Source organism: Budorcas taxicolor, chromosome 10, assembly GCF_023091745.1.
Source record: "Budorcas taxicolor isolate Tak-1 chromosome 10, Takin1.1, whole genome shotgun sequence".
NCBI lineage: Eukaryota > Metazoa > Chordata > Mammalia > Artiodactyla > Bovidae > Budorcas > Budorcas taxicolor.
Genome location: NC_068919.1, coordinates 29,395,477 through 29,410,466, shown reverse-complemented (window position 1 = coordinate 29,410,466; position 14,990 = coordinate 29,395,477). Strand labels below are relative to the sequence as shown.

The 14,990-nt window shown below is 36.6% G+C and overlaps 1 protein-coding gene across 1 annotated transcript in view; it reads left to right on the top strand.

The window, feature by feature from the left end:
- The window catches only part of DPH6 (diphthamine biosynthesis 6), a 199,064-nt gene that overhangs the window by 119,319 nt on the left and 64,755 nt on the right, over window positions 1–14,990 (top strand). The window lies entirely within an intron of this gene.

The following is a 14,990-nucleotide window of genomic DNA, read 5'->3' as shown; positions in this document are numbered from 1 at the left end:
CATGTGAACACATTTAATTTGTTGTTTTGAGTTTTTATAATTATATTCATTTTCAAGAAACCATGGGGTTTGAGCCCAATTCATTTATTTCATGAGCCTATTACAGTAAATGCCCTGGAGCCTCAGGGTTCTCAAAGCCTAAATCATGTACCTCATTTGATAGTGTATACCTTGCTGATCTCTGAAATAACAAGGTCTCAAGCTGTGGAAGATGTTGCAAATAAATTCACATTTTAAACAGCGTTAAAAGGAAGATTCCATAGTATTTCTGCTTGGTAAACACCAAGCTACTCTCTTCTTGTAGAAATCAAGGTGTTATCTTTAGTGGAAAGCCTTACTTAGAGAACATGCAGTTGATCTCCTTAGCTGTTAAAAAGAAAAAAATGAGATGGTTTTGTGTTCTTATTTTTGAGAAAATGCTGCTCAGCAGCTCTTATGATTGAAATTCTCACTACAGATATATTTGCCTTGAGTTTCCCTATGAATGTACACAGAGTATGCTCTCACTTTCTTTGTTGCTCACTTGCAGATTTTCTAAGATTGCATAGTTCCATGTTGAAGTTCATGTGACACTTCGCTGGACAGTACATATTCTGCCCCTAATACTGCTAGAAAATAGAATAGATTATAACCCTGAGAGAACCTGACCTGTTAGAAAAACAGAGCTATAGACCTATGACCTTACTGTGACTGATATTACTTTTCATTTGTGTGTGTGTATGTGTGTGTGCCTCATTGTAAAGGTTGGAGATGGTGATTAATGGTATTAAACTTTTGGGTAAAGTATAAAACCAAGTTGATTTGTCCCTGACATTCCAATGACAAAAGTATAGATCTGATTTTAACATTTATAGCACATAGTTTCTATTGATTGCCTATAGGTGTACATAGACAAAAATTATTCTCGAGAACACTATTAAAGAAAGATTTGCTGAGTGGCACAGTCCTTCTAAAGATACAGATATAAATGACGCAATGTAGGTGTTCAGGCTTCCCCCCCACCCCCACAACACACACACACTTTAATTTTAAGAAAAAATTTTAAGCAAAAGAATGGGACAATAGGACCTTTCCAGGTGGAGAAGGTGTCAGCAAAGTTTTGTGGCCCTAAAATTATGGAATAGTCTTATATGAGGGTTGGCTCTATGTGGATGTATAGAAACATATTTCCAATAATTGTGTTACATAACTTCAGTGTCTTACAGGTGTGAGTGAACTCATGAAATTTTCATATTAACGAATTAGTATTTATTGACATTTCTGGTTTTTAGACTTATTTAAACACTATTTCCATATTGGATTTCAGAACAGTCCTGCCATTTAGAAATATTTAATTGTATAAGTATTACATGAAAACATTCTTGCAATATATGGTAAATTTTCACAATACAGAAAAATTTGTTGTATTTTCTATCAACTCTTCTCTTGCCAGTCATTCCCTTTCCCAGAGATAACACGGGAGTGATGCTGATCATCTTTTTTCGGTGTGTGTATATATAATATTGGGACTTCCCTGGTGGCTCAAATGGTAAGGAATGTGCCTACAATGTGGGAGACCCAGTTCGATCGCCGGGACAGGGAGATCCCCTGGAGAAAGGAACGGCAACCCACTCCAGTACTCTTGCTTGGAGAGTTCTATGGACAGAGGAGCCTGGCAGGCTATAGTCTATAGGGTTGCAAGGAGTCAGACACAACTGAGCGACTAACACACACACACATATATGGAGCATATTCTGTATGATTCAACCATATAAAATTCAAGAATAGAAAAAAATGCATCTACAGTGTTAAGAATCTGGAAAACTGTTATCTCCAGGAGGGCAAGTATTGACTAGGGAGATACTGGCAATGATCTAAATCCAGACTTGAGTTTTGATTACATAAATATGTCTAATTTTTAAAAATTCACTAAGTTGAACACAGATCCATTGGCGTAAATGATGATATGTGAGTAGGTCATGAAAACCTTACTCTTGAGAAGTGAAGAAACTATTCAGGGGGAAGTAACAGATCTTCCAACTTAGTTACCTTGCATAGGGCCGCATAGTTAAAAAAAAAAAAAAAAAACAACTTCCAAGCCATCCAAAAGAAAGGAGGCATGAAGGAGGGAAATGAAAAGATAGGAGAAAAGATACATATCTCCGAATATACAAAATTAACAGAGATGTATCTGGAGAACCCCCACCCCACATTTTGAAATTAACCAACATACTTCTATTAACCTACTAATCAAAGAAGAAAGTATTTGAGAGTTGTGAGATACAAGTAAGCTCCTATTATATTATTCCATTTATGTGACATTTTAAAAATAGAAAATTATAGACACATGGTAAGTAACTGGATGCCAGATGCTGGGAGTTGGAGAAAGGACTGACTGCAGAGTGGGAAAATGACAGCGTCCAACTTTTCTCATTAACTTTTTTAGAGTGGTGGAAATATTCTGTGTAATTATGTTGATGCTTGCATGCCTGTATATATCTCCTGAAATTTAAAATTGGCGTATTTTATTTAAAGCCAATTTTAAAAATGAAAACAAACATGGCAGTGAATAAAATTTCCCAAAGCCAAGAACTGGAATATTAGCTGGCAAGTAGACTATATTGGACCTTTACCAAAAGCCCCAAGAGGCTGCAAATGAGTGTTAACTGGGATGATACCTGTTTAACCCTGAGCCGGATTTAACTTAGGCAATATTGGGAAGTATGGTTAAAGTTTGGAGCAGCCAATTCCCCATCCTTTGGCCCACTTCAGTATAATCTGACCATTGTATACATTTTTACTGCTATAAATACACAGAAATGGACAAGAAATGTCTCACAGGTATGCTACATTTGTTAACATCCGTAGAGCAGCGATATAATTGAAGACTGAAACGGGAAATTGATGCACTAGTTAATTAAAATGGCCAGAAAGGAAAAAGGGATTTAATGATTAGCTTAATTAAATTATTTTATGCTAACATTGACTATGGTAGCAAGCAATGCCAAGATTCTACTGGGAATGCGTCTGGGATTGGAAGGTAAGAATGAGGTGATGGGGAATGATTTAAGTATACAACTATCTATTTTTCCCATTTTACAAGGTTTTTGTTTTGTTTTGCCTGATCTCTTGGTCCCAGGCCTGAGCTTAAAGTTACACGCACCAAAAGAAAATGTTACCAGTGCAGAAAACGCAATATTAATACTACTAAATTTGACATTGCCTATCTCTTGGGAATATGTCACAGCTTCACCCACGGAGGTAAATTAAGGCCTATGTCTAAACACAGGGCCATGTGTCCTGTGATTCTTTATCTGTCAAAATCTGTAATATCAACCTTGGAGTGAGTCCAAGGAGAAGTGTTAACAAGACTGCTGTTCTTACGGCCCTCGTGGTTTTATAATACATATACTGAGCCAGAAGGGCCAATCATAGGGGAAAGGGTATGGGTCAAAACAGGTTGTAAATGGAAATGAAGGGTATCAGAGGAGATGGGAAAGCACTTATAAGTAGATTACAATTCTAGCAGAGTGCAGTCATGTGACCTGCCAGCCCCTCTGAGCTAGAGAATAACGCACTTAAGGCATCCCTCTCAGATCTAATACTGACTACTTATGTTGAGAGGAAACTCTGGACCTCTTTCCTACAGAGAATGGAAGTTGCTGATATATGAGCTCTATCTGAAGATTTTACCTGGGCAATCTGAAGCAACAGAATGACAAAGTTCCAGTTGATGGTTCAGTATAGGAGTAGTTTATTTACTATAGTTACACTCAGTTATTGATTTATTGTCTATAGTTACCATTCCAATCATTTTTCTGATGATAATTACTAATGAATTATGTAGGTGAAAAATTCCAAACAGTAGAGCTTTTTCATTCTTTGTGGGCATAAAACAGAACAGTATGTTGCTAAGACACCTACCTAGGTGTAATGGAAAACAGATTTTTACCGCCTGTCATAGCTTGATCTTAGAGAAGGAAGCATCAACCCACTCCAATATTCTTGCCTGGAGAATTCCATAGACAGAGATGCCTGGCGGGCCACAGTCCACGGGAGTCACAAAGAGTCAGACATGATTGAAACCCTAATACTATAGCCTGATCTAGTCCTTCAAATACAGAATATGTGAATGTAATGGACTTCATTTAAATCACTGCAGAATCACCACAGTGTCAACCCCAAAATCACTGCATATGATGACTGCAGCCATGAAATTAAAAGACGCTTGCTCCTTGGAAGAAAAGCTATGACAAATCTAGACAGCATATTGAAAAGCAGAGACACTACTTTGCTAACAAAGGTCCATCTAGTCAAAGCTATGGTTTTTCCAGGATTCATATATGGATGCGAGAGTTGGACCATAAAGAAAGCTGAGACCGGAAGAATTGATGCTTTTGAACTATGGCATTGAAAAAGACTCTTGAGAGTCCTAGGACTGCAAGGAGATCCAACCAGTCCATCCTAAAGGATATCAGTCCTGAATATTCAATGGAGAGACTGATGCTGAAGCTAAAGCTCCAGTACTTTGGCCACCTGATGGGAAGAACTGACTCATTGGAAAAGACCCTGAAGCTGGGAAAGATTGAAGGCAGGAGGAAAAGGGGACAATAGAGGATGTGATGGTTGGATGGCATCACTGACTCAATGGACATGAGTCTGAGCAATCTCCAGGAGTTGGTGATGGACAGGAATGCCTGGCGTGCTACAGTCCATGGGGGTCACAAAGATTGGACACGAATGAGCGACTGAACTGGACTGAATGGACTTCATTTAAGGAAATTGGAACACTGCTCTTGAGGGAGATGAACTTACTAGAGATACAATGAATTGATATTACTGATAACACTTCTCTGGAGTTATATAAAGTACATTTATGGAAAACCTGTGATGGCCAGGCAGAGCTGTGTTTGGCATAATATGCTAATTGATAATCTCATGAGATTTACATTTTGTGTACAAGCCATTTTTCTAAACTATACAAATGTCACTAAAGTACCATGGTAATAACACACATTGTGGCTTGATTACTATTTCCTCTACTGTGCTAGATGTTCTGTGTGGATTTTTGATCCTGACTTTTCGGTTCTATATCAGACCAAAATACATAATATTCCTGAAAGCTTATCATGATGAGAAGAACTTGCTAGTCCAATTATAGACACTAGAGGGAGCTCTTTTCCAGGAGACTGACTACATCTAGAAATGGCCCTGGAGGGACAACAGAGCTCTAAATAACTGAACTAATAGAGTATTTACTTTCATGGAACATTGTGTCAGTCAACAGTATTGGAAGAATACTTACCCAGAGGAGACTATGGAATATTCTAATCATTATGGAAGTTGCTATGTTTAAAGATCAACAATCAGGAGTATCAGAAACCAAGCTAAAGATGCCAGTTAGCATACTACCGTTAGCATAGATTATGGTAGGACATTACTGAACATGTGACCTTTATGCTTGTTTTCTAATGGACTAAGTACCACAGATATAAGTGAGATCTGTCGTTTCATGGTGCGTTGGTGGAGTTTGGACAGATAAAGGAATAACAACACTATGTTGACCTGAAGAGAGCATGTTGCACGATGACATCTGGGAACCAATGGCTGTTAAAACCTATACTGTGATATCTTCAATACAGGTAAATCCTCAAACCAGATGGAATCCACAGTTTAATTGGACAGTAATATCTCTGGTCACAGCACCCTGGTCACAGTAAAAGTGAATGTACGCAAAAGAAAGTTGATTTTGATGGGCAAGATATGAAGAATGGTGCTGTAATTCTAATTGACTCTGTATGCCCTCCTGTGCCAGAGCATAATCAGTAAGACAGTGAAGGACATGGAGAGTTGTTCTGATGGTCCTTGACCTCTGCTTGATTTGCCGTGTTGTTTGTTTACTTCTGTTCTTTAAGTTATCAGTAAAGATAGGTGCTGGATAAGGTCTCAGATTTGTTTGAATCTGACTTAACAATCCAGTCTTTTGGTTTAATTCAATTTCTCATTCATTTTGTACCATATTATATAAGTAGGGTTGTAGAGAAAATGCATTTATGCTTCTGCACAATTAGGGCTTTCTGAGCAAATTTTACAGCAACTTGGGACCTCAGTTAAAAGCAAGCATTAGAATTTAATGTATGATGGAATAGACAGAGAGGACTCCAGAGAGACTTACTTCTCTGGAGGTCTGTGTTTACATTTCAAGGGTGGAGGGATGAGACCTGGACCTTGGAGACATCTGGGTTTTAAAACTGGAGACACTAGTTTTATTCCTCCCCAGAGAGATTTTTTTTTTACATTACAAAATGAAGACACAAGTCTTTGCTTTTACTTTTCCAAAGAATCTCTCAGAAGGAGAGGGGAAACAACTGTCCCCTTTTTCCTAAGTAAATATGCAGTTTTATACCTTACCTACAGAGGATGCAACTACTTAAAATATTGAATCTCATTCTCATCTTGCTTCTGGGTAAAGAGCTGGCACCGAGAAGAACCAGAATGATATTATCTACTTATTGTGTGTATGAGTATCATCTGTTCTGCTTCCAAGAAACTCATGTTGACTTTCAGCATGTTAATAAATACGGATATTAAAATTTTAGCAATGTGTGAAACAGTTTCAGAATCACAATGCTAATAGCCCCACCATCACTGTAATTGTTGAAAACAGTTAAAAATAATTTTTTTATGTGCTGTCCTGAATTTCGCTTATCTCTTAAAAGTTCTATATCTGTTTTGTCTGAGCATGTAACTATTATATATTGTACACTATTTATAACAGTTTTACAGAAATATAATTAATATGCCATGCAGTTCACCCATTTAAAGTGTACAGTTATTAGTATATTCACAGTATATTCCCATCTTTATGTCTTTATATATTTGCTATTCTGCACATTTCCTATGAATGGAGTCCTACAGTATGTTGTCTTTCGTGACTGGCTTCTTTCATCTGAAATAGTGTTTTCAAGGTTTATGTATATTATAGCCTGGGTAAGTATTTGATGTCTTTTTATTGCCATGTAACACTCCATAATGAATTGTCCCTTTCTTTATTGCTTGATTCAGTTTGCTTATACTCTGTTTAGGAATTTTGCATGCATGTTGAAAAGAAAGATATAATCTTCTTTCCTAGTAATGACATATACGGGTAATAAGGTTACCCTGGCCTCATAAACCTTAGAAGTGTTTCCTCTTTTTCTGTTGTCTGAGAGATTCTCAGTAAGATTGGTGAGTCAATAAGTAATGTCTTAATTTTTCTTCTTATCCATTTTCATTTTATCCATTTGATATTAACTATTTCTCATGATATTTTTTAAAAATTTCTATCTTTTGCTCTGTGGGATGTTTAATGTTTCATGTTGTTCTAAGAGGGATTCATTAGCTTTAATTATAATTAGCTTTAATCTTTTCATAATCATTTTTCAGCTTATAATTTTTAAAGTATTAATACAAAAAATGCAATAAAAACTTTTCAGTCCTTCCTAATAAATATAAGGAATTTAAGGGACTGGCCCATAGGCAGGCCAGAAACAGTCCTATTTGGGATTCTTATATCCCGATGATACAAAGGATTGACCTTGATTCAAAATGGCTTGCTGTATTTTCTTCAGTAATATGTTTAACATGATGGGCCTTATATGTTCTATTTTATAAGCTGAAAATAAAGATGAATAGAGAAAAAGTTTTATTAGAATATAGCATGCTCATTTGTTTACATATTGTTTGTGGATACTTTCTTGTTACAATGTAAGAGTTGAGTAATTGCAAAAGAGACTGTATGGCCTACAAAACCCAAAATGTTTACTGTTTGGCTTGTAGAAAATGTTCACCAATTCCAGTCTAGAGAGACCTGATAGGATTTCACTCTATTTAGACAATTTTATTGGTAACTAGGTATCTTTGAGGGGATTTGAGACTCAGAATCCTGCCTAGAAAGCATTCTCCTGGGAGAATGCTACTGATTCTTTGTGTTGAAAAGTTATCTTCATTCAATTCTTATTTCTTCTAATTTAAAGGAACTTGAATCCTTTGCCTGTATGTGTTTGATATACATCTTTTACTTTTTCCAGCAACATTTCTCCCCCAGTTTCTACTCCTTGAAGTTTGAACACACATATTATTGTTACTATATATATATAGTTATTATACACACACACACATAGGGGCTTTCCTGGTGGCTCAGACAGTAAAGAATCTGCCTGCAATGTATATATATATGTTGTTGTTGTCCAGTCACAAAGCTGTGTCTGACTCTTTGTGACCCCATCAACTACAACACGCCAGGCTTCTCTGTCCTTTACTATCTCCCAGAGGAGTTTGCTCAAACTCATGTCCATTGAGTCAGTGATGCCATCTAACTATCTCATCCTCTGTCACCTCCCTTCTCTTGCTCCCAGTGTTTTCTAGAATCAACATTTGCTTTTCATGATCTGATTGATAGAACTTCTTTGACACAATTACATATCTGACTGGGTTTTGGTTCTTGACACCAGTTATTTTATGTTACAACTTCCCTTCTCTTAACTGTTTTTTGGGTTTTTTTTTTCCTTCTTAATTTGTTCTGGTGAAATACGTCTTCAATATCTATTCAGGAATTGTATGTATTTCAAAAAATTTTTTGCTTGAGCTCAGGTTGTCTTTCTTTTGCTTTAACATATGAAAGTCAACACATGTTTATGGATAATTTGAATTTTCTCCTTTTGTAAGTAACTTGCTTGCTTGCTTGTTTGTTTTTTATATATTTCCTCTACTGTTTTATTTTCCTGTTATGCAAAAAGAGAGACTTAGATGTTGTATAATTGTGCTGCAACATAAATCCAAGCCACCTCTCTATCTCCACCTCTAAAAAATCACTGGAAGTTTTCCATGCAGCAGATGGAATGTAGGCAAGACAGTTAAGCCTGTGGTTTTCAGTGGAGCTAGGAGATGTGTTTTTCTTTTTTGACAGGTTCAGAAAAGTCAGTGTCTAAATTGTGGTTGAATCTCGGGACTTTTTGACTGCCTGTATTATACTTTTAATCTCACATTTTTATCTGCTTTGTTAAAGATATTTCAGGTATTTCAGATGAGATATAGTTATGATTTGGGATACTAGAATAGCATCAATTAGAATAGTGTCAATAGTATCAGTTAGAATAGTATCAACTAGAATAACAATTTCAAAATAACAATGTTTTTAAGTGACTCAAATGGTTTAATTTGAAAGGTAATAGATGATTTCATAATTGACTTACACCAGTTTTTCTGGAAGAAAATGTTTGTATTAAGCAATTAAAAACATAATTATAATGATTATTGCACAAAGCCCATCTTTATAAGGTCTTAAAGAGCAAATGCTATGCTACAAATAGTTTTAGATAGTGATTAGATTGAAAATGACTGATTTTATTTCATTTTATTTTTGGGGTACTGGATAGAGAAAGATTTTATAAGAATAAATTTGTCACCTGCCTTAGGCAGGAGTAATTAGATGTAAGCAAATTTAATGGAGTCTGTGTGCTCTGGGGCCATTCAGCTGTGCTTCAATAATTGCAACTTTTTTTTTTTCAACATTTTGTTTAGCATATCGGTGGCAAAAATGTTAAAGTATAGGTTGTCCATTTATCTTTTAGGTAAATAACTTTATGTACTTTATAAGCAAAGAAGCAATGAACGCATTAACAAGTAGTAGACTACAGTCAGAAATGAATGTTGCTGATGGTATGCAGTTATTCTATTTCCCTAATTCAGTAGCATTAACATGACTTAAGACTACTTCCATCCTTTGTTGTCCTTCATTCTGTTTACTGTCACTTAAAACATTCAAGGTTTACTTAAACAATATATATTTGAACAAGTAAATATTATATTTTGATACTTCCCTTTTTAATTCAGTCTTTACAAATTAAAAAGGTTTAATGTTTTTCCAAGACACAGATCCACAATAACAAATTATTTTTTCCTCTTTTTTCCCCACAAAGTGTAGGTTTATCACTTCTGTACAAAATCTCCTGGAATCTAGCTCCTGCTAACCACTATTCTGATTTTGCCACTCCTCACTCATAAAAACTACACACCAATGCTCAGTTAAAATAGCATTACTAAAATATTATTCATATCAGGGATAGGTTTTTTCTCATTACAGAAATCCTTACAATGTTGAATTCCATTGAGATTTAAAATGTGATTTAACTTACAGTTTTTCAAAGACATCTTTTGTATAAAGAACCAGAGTATGAGTATGTAAGAATGTATGTCTGTAAGTAAAGATAAAACAAATGACTTAATAATTAATTCATGTTTAATTAAACAAACCTCATAGGAAGTTGATAATACGTTAGTATCAACATGTAGGAAGGCCCATGTTGATATATCACATCATTCTTTCTCTATCCTGGTCTTTCATTCTTTTAAACAATTATTTGAATGAGCACTTGCGTGGTATGCTATTAAATTTGTGACACTGAGGTTCTTGGGATCACTAATACTTTGAATGATAGAATCAGAATACTGACTCAGAATTGGCTGGAACTAGAGACTAACTCTGACCAGGTGAAATGTAATGGAGGTAAATATACAGAGTTCTGATTTTTAATCCCTAAAACCAACTTCAAAACAGAATGGGTGCGATATTGCTTAACACTAGGACTTGAGAGAGAAATCTTTGAGGTTTTGATTTTACACTTACATGTGTACATTGCAAGTACAAAGTAGGTGCTGAAGCAACTGAGGAAATATGAGGGGTTGCATTAACAAACAGGATAAATGTTTGTATCTTCAGACTAGGCAAAATGTATTCCTTTGACGGGATAAATAAAACTGAAAATAAAACCAGTGATGGATTAGCAGCGGATATCTCTAGAAAGTGTTAAAAATGAAAAAATTAAAAATTTTGTTTTATGTTTCGTATATTTCCTTTAAGGAATGGAAATTGCTATTTTAAACCGGAGGAAAGATTGGAGTCAGATGGGACACAGAAACACCTATAATTCAGTGAGTGGTGAGTGACCAGAACATTGAAGGGACAAGAAATGGTGCTGTAGGAGGACCATTTAGTTCAGTTCAGTCACTCAGTCGTTTCCAACTCTTTGCGACCCCGTGGTCTGCAGCATGCCAGCCTTCCCCATCCATCACCAACTCCTGGAGCTTTCTCAAACTCTCATTGAGTCAGTGATGCCATCCAACCATCTCATCCTCTGTCATTCCCTTCTCCTCCAGCCTTCAATCTTTTCCAGCATCAGGGTCTTTTCAAATGAGTCAGTTATAGTCCAACTCTTGCATCCATATATGACTACTGGAAAGACCATAGCTTTGACTTCATGGACCTTTGTTGGCTGAGTAATATCCCTGCTTTTTAATATGCTGTCTAGGTTGGTCATAGCTTTTCTTCCAAGGAGCAAGTGTCTTTTAATTTCATGGCTTCAGTCACCATCTGCAGTGATTTTGGAGCCCCCCAAAATAAACTCTCACTGTTTCCATTGTTTCCCCATCTATTTGCCATGAAGTGATGGGACTGGATGCCATGATCTTAGTTTTCTGAATGTTGGATTTTAAGCCGGCTTCTTCATTCTCCTCTTTCACTTTCATCAAGAGGCTCTTTAGTTCCTCTTTGGTTTCTGCCATAAGGGTGGTATCATCTGCATATCTGAGGTTATTGTTATTTCTCCCAGCAATCTTGATTCCAGCTTGTACTTCATGCAGCATGGCATTTCACATGATGTACTCTGCATATAAGTTAAATAAGCAGGGTGTCAATATACAGCCTTAATGTACTCCTTTCCCAATTTGGAATCATTCTGTTCCATGTACAGTTCTAACTGTTGCTTCTTGACCTGCATACAGATTTCTCAGGAGACAGATAAGATGGTCTGTTATTCTCATCTCTTGAAGAATTTTCCACAGCTTGTTGTGATCCACACAGTCAAAGGCTTTGGCGTCATCAATAAAGCAGAAATAGATGTTTTTCTGGGACTCTTTTGCTTTTGTGAGGACTATTTAAAGGAGCCATATATTTAGGCTGAAGTGAAGGCAGCAGGTTACTGGGCCAAGGAGAATGGCATTTTTTATAGCAGTCCATAGTATTTGAGGGCTTCCCTGGTGGCTCAGATGGTAAAGCATCTGTCTGCAGTGCTGTAGACCCAGGTTTGATCCCTGGGTTGGGAAGATCCCCTGGAGAAGGAAATGGCAACCCACTCCAGTACTCTTGCCTGGAAAATCCCATGAACAGAGGAGCCTGGTAGGCTACAGTCCATGGGATCGCGAAGAGTTGGACACAACTGAACGACTTTACTTATAGTATTTACAAGTCTGCTGATACTTTCTGTGGCTTCAGAGAACAATTCTAAGAGAAAGTGGAAGCTGTATAGTGAAGCAAATCTTGGTTTGGTATCAGAACTTTTTGACATTTGGAGCTCTCAAATAGTGGCATTAGGAGGTTGCCATAGGGCCTTGTGTGACTTTCTTCGAGCTTCTACTGCATGCCCTTGCTCTTTCTTATGTAAACCTGTCCCCTCATGCAGAAACAGCAGTAATCTGAGGCTGTAGAACTGAGCTGACTAAGGTTGCTTCAGGGAGGAAATTCCATCCTTCCCCAAAGACTTATGGCTCTATTCATGAAGGGTAGAGGTTTGCCCCCATTAGGTAACTTTAGAACAATATGCCACTTGCTCTGAGGGCAGTTCTATAGTGAGAATTTTGGAAATGGATTGATTAAAGGCGAATATGTATTCTACTGGAAGAAGCATATATAGTGTGCAAAGATGGCCACTGTGAAGGTGACAGCCCTCCTTTAAATACATAAAAATCAGTCTCATTATGACTTCTTAGTTTTCATTACAACCTGAAGCTTACATGGAACATGATGAGAAATTTAAACTAGTTATGGCTTTCAGATTCCACTCGTTAGGTAAAAATTTTGTAACCTGCTTATTTTACCCTTGCCTGTTGTTCTCTTACTATATGTTTGTTTGTTTTTCTTGATTTGGAAGGACATTTCCCTATGGGCTTCCCTGGTAGCTCAACTGGTAAAGAATCTGCCTGCAGTGTGGGAGACCCTAGTTTGATTCCTGAGTCTAGAAGATCCCCCGGAGAAGGGATAGTCTATCCACTCCAGTATTCTTGGGCTTCCCTGGTGGCTCAGATGGTAAAGAATCCAACTGCTATGCAGAAGACCTGGGTTTGATCCCTAGGTCAGGAAGATCCCCTGGAGGAGGGCATGGCAAGGCACTCGAGTAGTCCTGCCTAGAAAATCCCATGGAAAGAGAAGCCTGGTGGGCTACAGTCCATAGGATCGCAGAGTCGGACACGACTAAGCATCTAGGCATGTACACATGTCCTTCCCTACTATTACTCCACATCTTGTCTATAGTGAAATTATTACTTGTTTTTCAAACCAAACGTGATCTATATGTGTCTGGAAGAGGTAACACAGTGTTAGGGAAGAAAAGAGAAATTGTCCCTGAAACTTTGTTTTCATTACTTAGCAAGTTTTACAATTAATGACTGAAGTTTCTCTTGTGGCCTCTCTTCCCAAAGACTGTGCTTGTTTATTTTTCCCAGTAGTCTCATGTGACCTTGTTAAAAGCTTCATGTAATTCCCAAATAAATTACATTTACTGGTTTACTTCTATCTAGTATTTTATTGACATTTCCAGATAAGTTTAATAGGATGGAGAGAAACAGTGTTCTCTTTATAGACTCAGTGGGTGATTTGACCTTAGCAGGTTAACCTTATCCTGGTTGAAGGAAGCTATTCTTAATTAGACTCTATCAGTTTCTCCATTATCACCAAGAGAGACACTGGTCTGTACTTCTATAAATTGTAATTTGATTGTTTTTATTTCTTACAGAAAAATGACCATATTAGAAAAATAGCAGTATTTGAAAACAGTTGTGATTTTCTGAATACATTGCATATTCTCATCTGTAGTGGGGCCATTTCACACTTTATTTCCTTCAGAAACTCTCAGTTGAATACCATCTGGCTGTGGTGATTTATTACTGTGGAATTTCTCAAGTTGCTCTATTATTTCTTCCTAGGAGATTGCTCTCTGCTACTACCCCACTGATTTTCTCAGAAAGTGCCCTTGGAATAGTCGTTTCCCCACTATGCTGTGCAGCAAAGGTCAATGTCAAATAAAACTGAATTTCTCTGCTGCTTCTTATCCTCTTACTTGTCCTTATTGCAAGTCCTCACTGATGGGGAGAAACTCAGCAGTTAGTCCAGCCACTCATGTTGGCTACTTCATCTTCATGTTGTCATTTTTTTGTCCTTTTAATTTTCAAATTCTTTTTTTCCCCAACAATATATTTTTGGTATTTAGCTCAGAACAAAAAACACAAATGTGAAAAAAATATTCTAAATACTTTCAATGTATTCATAAGTGACTCTATGAAATTATTTCCAGGTTTTTGAAAACTATCCATAGATTTCCCTTTGACCTTTCAAATAATGGGCACACTATATATCTCTTATTGTTACTGTCCTTTCATGTCTTCCAAGCAGCCTGGATAATTTTTAACTCTGTTACTTTCCTCTCAGAAAGCTGCTAACCATTTCTTCTCTTCAAGTTTTGAACATATTCATTTTAAAGTTTCACTCATTAGGTTAACATTAAGAGATTCACATACTAATTAGAAAATAAGTTGTAATTGTGCAAATGTCCCAATTGCTGAATTTTTCTTCTACACATACTCACCTACAGTAATTTCCTCTATGATGCATTAATCTGCTTTTTCTTTTATAACTGCCCAAATAAGCCAAGATAAGGCATATTAATTATTGCTTCTACACATTGCACTCTTCTGTCATTTATCTGGATAATAATGGACATAATTAAAATCATTCACAAGCAATAGTCTTCCTAGAAAATAATGCTGAACGGTGAAGGTTAAAAGCAGATTCCATTATTCTTTCATATTCTGTGGTTAGCCTAACATTTTTTACACCTGAACTTTGTTCAAATAATTATTTTGTTTAAAAAAGGTTACTTAATGTGCAGTTAAGCTTAGTTAATTGCTACTGGAAATATATT